This window comes from Prosopis cineraria, unplaced genomic scaffold (assembly GCF_029017545.1).
Source record: "Prosopis cineraria cultivar Desert tree isolate PC_DT_omini unplaced genomic scaffold, ASM2901754v1 PC5, whole genome shotgun sequence".
In the NCBI taxonomy this organism is placed as follows: domain Eukaryota; kingdom Viridiplantae; phylum Streptophyta; class Magnoliopsida; order Fabales; family Fabaceae; genus Prosopis; species Prosopis cineraria.
In genome coordinates, this window is record NW_026555336.1 from 15772953 (window position 1) to 15779941 (window position 6989).

At 34.8% G+C, this 6989-nt stretch overlaps 1 non-coding gene across 1 annotated transcript; it reads right to left on the reverse strand.

Annotated features, from left to right (window-relative positions):
* Nucleotides 1-6388: 6388 nt before the first annotated feature.
* LOC129312252 (small nucleolar RNA R71) lies at nucleotides 6389-6495 on the reverse strand. Its single transcript, XR_008593499.1, has one exon. It is a non-coding gene; the product is annotated as a small nucleolar RNA R71 (small nucleolar RNA).
* Nucleotides 6496-6989: the final 494 nt, after the last annotated feature.

Here is a 6989-nt window from a genome sequence, read left to right on the forward strand (position 1 = left end):
CCTTCCTTTATCATGCATGAATTGACAAAACTTAGGAATAATGATTCACTAAGTTCTATGTCATGCAAGCAGAACTAATGTCTTTGCGCATGATTTAGCACAAATCATAAGTGAAGATATCCTAAGTGCTATTTCACACAAGTGAACATACATGTTTCATGCGTGAGTATGCAATCATAGAGAGAGAAGCACAAAATCAAGCAAATTCATGCAAGATAAGGCAATTAAAATTTCAAGAATCATTTTTTAATAGTAATAACCAATCTTTTAAACATATTATACCTAATCTTCTGACTTCTTTCTTTAAGATTTTCCTTGATTTATTCCAATAATGTTAGGATTCACAAATTTATGCCTATAAAAACAACTTAAAACAACTCTGAAGCTTTAGTTAGTAAAAGATTCAAAATGTAATTTAATTAAAATTTAGAAACTTATAATTCATTGGGATTTACCATTTTCAATTCCCTTGTGATGAATGTAAATTGCTCTTCAGCTATAAGTTTAGTTATGTGTGAGGAAGTATATAAAGTGGTGAATGAGGAACCTATGAATGGTTTGGAAAGCATGGTTATAGGGGTGGGAGTTCACCTAAGTGGAGAGGTGGTAATAAGACCATATGGCATATTCTCCTTAGTGCCTGACGAGGTGCGATGTTGGAGAATTATACCTCCTTAGTGGCTTTGGAGGTGCAATGTTGGAGAAGAACTCCTTAGTGTCTATTGAGGTGCAGTGTTAGGAGATTTAGGACTCCTTAGTGTTTGTGTGATACAGTGTTTGAGTCAACAATACACCACTATGTGTATTAGGGGAAACCATAGTCCTAAAGTGAGATAAAATACCTTTGGCCGAGCGATTCTACCACTAAAGGTAAGCTCAAGGCCAATGAGTGTGTACATTAATCTAAGGCAAGCCTATGGTTTTGTGTTAAGGTGTTTTAGAGGTTCGGTCAGTAGTGATCATGCTATATGATGCAATATATTGCTATATGCTGTAAAAGTGGTGAAACAAGTGTAAAAGTAATGAATTGTTTGATATGAGTGATACTTGAAATGAAATACATGATATGTTATATTAAATGGTATATTATGTTTTACTTTCATATAGGTTCATGTGATAGTCAATAGGAGTGGGTTATTCTATTATTGAGATTTTTGTCTCACCCTCGTGGTTGCATTTTTTTAGGATAGATCAGTGATCAGGGTAAAAGGAGAGAGATAGGACTGACATAGTGGTGTCGTTGTTGTGGAAGTCTCTGAGATTGTGTAATGAATTGAGAATTCATGTATATATGTGTATATAAGTTGCCATAAGGTTGCATGCATGTTTTGGGCTGCGATTTTATGGAATCTTAGCCCATATTGTGTATATATGAGGTGAAATGAATCAAGGGCTGAGATTTGAGTGAGTTTGCACGGAAAGTGTAGTGAAAATGGTAAATCTTAAGCCCAAGTGTGGAATTATGATAAAATGAGTAATTTGGGGATGAGATTGAGTAATAAATATATTATGGATGTGGTTATATATGAATGTGTTGAAAAAAGTCTAAATTATGTCAAATTGTGTGAAGTTGTAAAAAGTGAAAATAGGCTGTTGAATGGCTAGATTTTTATATATGTGTGTAAATGTATTATATTATGGTTAATCAGGTGTAATAGGTCCTTTTGGACTTAGTTCAAGTTGTGTGGTTTAATGAGAGAAAGGGATCAAATTGAGCGCTTGGGTATGAAAATTTTTCAAAAAAAGTGACTTTTTGCATTTGAGTATCTAAATTTCAATTAGACCATTAGATTATGTCCAAACTTATCTCATTAGCTAGCTTATGAGATAAACTTTGTGTGGGTGCTTGAATCACTCTAATCAAACATCATATGTGAAACTTGCGCACGTCAAAAGTTCATAATTTTGTTGTCAAAATGATAGTAGGAATTTTAGACTGGCGTGCCATGGCGCATGACACAAAAAGTTGGGTGTGTGGCTTTATGCCATATGCCACGGCCCACGTGCTACACAGCCTAGTGTATAGCCCGTATTCCAACCTAATTTCCTGTTTTTAATGCATGCAATGATTGAGACAAATGTAAATGATTTACTTTTGCTGTATATTGCTCTAATGAATTATGGTTTCGATGATTTTGCAAACGAGTCTTAGGCCTAAGCTTTTCAAACTAAATATATGATTATTGATTTGGGTGTTTTACATGGTAATTTTGTTAATCTTCTCCTGTATCTGGAGGATATAGGAGGAGGTTATAACTTTCATGCCTATATTTTTGTGTATTAATGTTGTATAAATGCCAACTAGGATCACATGTTATTATTTTTGTACTACTTACATTAGCTTAGTGTACAACTTGTGTATTTTGTGCCCTAGGTTAGTGCGTTTTGGTTGTAATCCTGTGGATAGGGCCAAAATACTTGTGCATGTAGGAACATGTGTATTTTGAATGATTTGAAATGAAAATTATTATTTTGTGCATGATTTTCCTCCCCTTTATTTTTTGTAACAAATTAAGGTTGAGTGGTCATTTTAAGGAATAAGTGTTTTTGGTTGTGTTTGGTGCATTACACTAGCCGCTGGAGTCTATTGAGTGTAGTCAGAGAGTTGATGTAGGCTTTTGGCACTTGTGGTTGAATTGGGACACTGAGTTTGTGAGATTGTTGTGAAAAAGTGGTAAAATGGGTTTTGGTGTCCAACTTTTTTTAGAAAATGAATTTGAGTGTAAAACCTATGCCATTAGCTAAAGCCAAGAGAAAACTCTGTGTAAAAGCTAAAATTGCCTCAATTGGACATTGGATCGAGATTTGAGATGGATCAGAAGTTCGCTCTTTGTGTTATCATTTTGACAACTGATATCTATCAAATTCGTGCAATGCACCACGGCGCATGGTGATAGAACACATTTGTTACCCACTTTTATTTGTCAATTAGGACCATTTTATTAATGATTTATCACCTTCAAGTGCACACATTGCATTAGATTTGGAACTTTGCCTAAGTTTCTAAGATCAGTGCACTAGGGGCATTTTGGTCCAAAAAATGAACTTTTGAGAAAATGTACAAGAAAAATTGACAAAGTGCATTTTATGTCCAGTTGATGAATGGTGAAATTATATTTTTAAAATTCATTTTAGTTTGGGAGTAATTAAATAAAAAAGTCAACACTTTCTTAAGTGTCTTAGTTTGTCCTAGTTTTTGGTTTGCCTTTGTGTGAAAATTTTTATATAATTTTGTGCAGCCTAAAACTTGGTTAATTTAATAAATTCTCCCTTCTAATTATGAATTTAATTCTGGACATGAATTAGATTTTATTATATCATATGCTATTTAATTGAATTATGTGATTTATGTGACATAGGTGGCATGTGACTTGTGCATCAATTGGGCAATTGAGGTCAACACTCCTTGAGGACAATGGCTGATGGTTTGCACGTGAATTATGATTATTTTGAGGGATTAGATCAGCTAAAATGATGTGGATGACACATGGGAAATTAGGCACACATTGGAATCATCTACAAACCAATAGGAAGTTGCCACCTTGCAAGTGTGACAAGGCTCCCATTTACATTTTAATTTCTTTTTCCTTATTTTAATTAAGCTTCAGCTGATGGGAGACACCAAGGAGCACGCCATTTTAAGCCCAAATGGGATCCAACACATATCTCATTCATCTTCCACATTCTCTCTCTCTTGTTCATAGTGTTCTTCATTTTCTCTCTTTTGTTCTTCATTTTCCAGCACCCTAACCTCCATTTTCAGCCACCAAACCTCCACAAAACTCATACCATTCTTCTCCTCTCTTCATTTTCGTTCCATCCCTTCCATTTTCACAAGGATTGAAGCTCATTTCCATCATTCAAGAGCTATGGAGTTTGGCCTTCACAAGCAATCACTAGGGTTCTTGAAGATGAAGATTGGCTAAGTTTCTTTGTGGAATCCTAGAGAGATGAAGATGGAGGATGAGTCTTGAGCTTCAAATTGGCTAAGTTCTTTTGTTTCCTATCCTCTTCTCTTTTTACTAGATGGTTAGATTCCTTAATCTAGGGTTTAATCATCTTAGCTTATAAATTCTAATTTGAATTTGATGTTGATGTAAAGAGAGAGGATTGTTTCATTTAATTTCTTCCTTGGACAGCCATGACTGAATTTTGCCACTCTTTGTTTGGCACATAATCTTGTGTTTTTCAATTAGTGAATTTCTTGTGTTAATATTGCATAATCTTGTGGTGTTAATGCTTGTGTTGTTGAGTAGCTTGACATAATCTTGTGGTTGCTCAATTTATGTGTTTGACCATGGCTGTTGAGAGAGGATTTTGAGTGAATCACTTGGCTAATGTCTTCACCAATTGGTTAATTGAACTAGGGACTTTAATCTAAGACCTAGGGAGGTTAGCTAATTAGGTTAATTGGCTTAGGATAATTTTCTTAAGTCATGACAGCTTTAGTCAAGAGGAAAGGGAAGCTAAACTTAGCCTAATCATGAGAAGATAATGAGTCCAAAATCAACTAATCTCTAGGGTTCCATTATTGTAAAAAGGGAAGTTCATTTCACTCACTTTCACTAGCATTTTAATTACTTGCACATTAGGTAATTAGTTTAGATAATTAGCTAGTAACTAAATTCCTACAAACTTTGGTTGATTTATTTCACTAGATAACTTTCAATTAGACTTAAAACCATTCCTTGGGAGATGACCTAGGGTTGGCCCTATATTGCATTAGGGTTAGCTTTAGTGTAATTTTGAGGATAAGCGACTAATTTCCTATCAAAATTTTGGCGCCGTTGCCGGGGAATGGTTTAAGTTTAATTCTAAGGTTGTTTAGTACTTAATTTACATTTTTAGTGTTCCTGGAAAATTTTTTTGAAAAATTATAAAAATTTGTGTTTTGTGTTTTGTTTAGTGTTTTTTGTGTGTTTTGAGTGTTTTTATTCTGTTTTGAAAAAAAAAAAAATTAGTGCAATTTTCGTTGGTTTGGTGTAGAGCTGAAAATACTCTGTTTCTAGTGTCTCTGTCTGAAATTGAAAAATTAACTGGGAATGAGTCTGAGGGAATTTGAACTTGAAATTTATTTCATTGAAAGCTCTATATCCTAGCTTCACTTTAAAATTGGTTTGGTCAATTTTGGACGTGGGAAGTGTCCTGTGGAAATTTTACAATCTAACAAGGTCCAGGGAGCCATTACAGAGGATTCCAAAACCCTGTTTCAATTTTGAGTTAGCATATCTTCCTCTTTGTGCGTTCAAATTGATTGATTCCAGTTTCATTTTTCTTATCGCTGTCTTATCTTTGTTTCTTGTGTTTAGGATTTTCTTCAATTTTTCCATTTTCCTATTTGAAAGTTTGTTAGAAGCTCTGAAGGTCTTCTGGACGAAATCCTGTTTCTCCAGACTTGAGGACCAACTTGTGAAAAATTCTGGGAACGATTGGGAAGGATTTTTAATCTAAAAGTTTTATATAATTTTCCTGTATATCTCTTGTGTTTCTCATAAAAGTTTCAGGGGAATTTATCATGTGGATTTGCTGATAGAAAATTCACAAGTTCACTGTCTCCAGAGAGCCTACTGTGCGAATTCCAGAATTGCCAAAGCTTCTTGATTGAGCATTTCTAACTCTCTTTCTACTTGTTTGGTGTTATTTTTTTTTCATTTTGTTGCTATTGAGTTTAATAAAAAAAATAAAAAAAAATTATTTCTCTTGCTTTTGTGTGTTTTGAATTGTTTCATGTTGATTTGCATTTTAGTTTAGCTTGTTCTTTGTTCTTAATTTTCTTGAGCTTGATTAGTGCATGACCCGAAGAAAACATACCTCTTTTGTTGAATTAGATCCAGAAATTGAAAGGACTATTTCTAGATTGAGAAGATCACAACCTATTCTTGATTCTCATTTGGTTTGTAATTCAACAATGGAAGGTATCTTAGGACATGAGCATGTGCATAATGAGGGCCATGGGAATGGGAATGAGAATTTGCATGATGATGGCCATGTTAATAATGAATTTGAAGGCTTGCATAACCCTAGAGAGGAGAGGAGCATTAGGCAATTAACTCAACCTAATTGGCATGATAATCCTTATGGCTTATATGTTCCTCCTACTAATGTTCAATTTGAAATTAAATCCTCCTTGATTAATGCATTGCCTAAATTTCATGGGTTACCAGGAGAGGATTGTCATAGGTTTTTGCATACTTTCCTATTGGTTTGTGATACTATGAAGCCTATGCATGTAAATGTTGATGATGTTCAAGCTAAGGCTTTTGTATTTTCTCTTGAAGGTTTAGCAAAGGAGTGGTATTTCAACTACCCTTCTTATGTGAAAGTGAGCACATGGGCCGAGCTAAGAAGACTCTTCTTAGATAAATTCTTTCCAAATTCCAAGGTCACCAATTTGAGAAAGCAAATCTATGGGGTCCAACAAGGAGAGGATGAGAGTCTCTATGAGTATTGGACTAGATTCCAAGGCCTTTTGGCTAAATGCCCACACCATCAAATTTCTAGTGAGAATTTAGTCCAATATTTCTATGAGGGCTTGATTCCAAGAGACAAAGTTAACATTGATGCCGCTAGTGGTGGATGCTTGATTGACCTCACTTCCTTAAAGGCTTGGGAACTAATTGACAAGATGGCTTCAAGTGGTGCTCAATACTCTACAAGGGAAAAGAGAAATGTGAATATGGTAGGTTCCTCAGTTCTTAATGATTCATATGTGGACTTGCTAGCTGCCAAGATTGGGAGAATGTTGGCTCCACAAATATCTCAAGTGAGCAATGTAAGTACTTCTCAAGCACTTGTCCCTTATTCTTGTACTTTTTGTGACTCACCTATGCATGTAGAAAGCAATTGTCCTATTAAGTTTGAACAAGTAAATGCTATCTACAATGGAAAACAATCCTATGGTGGGAGGCAAGGGCAAGGAGCTTATTCTAATACTTACAACCCTTCATGGAGAGACCATCCTAATTTCTCCTATTCAAATCCAAATGTGG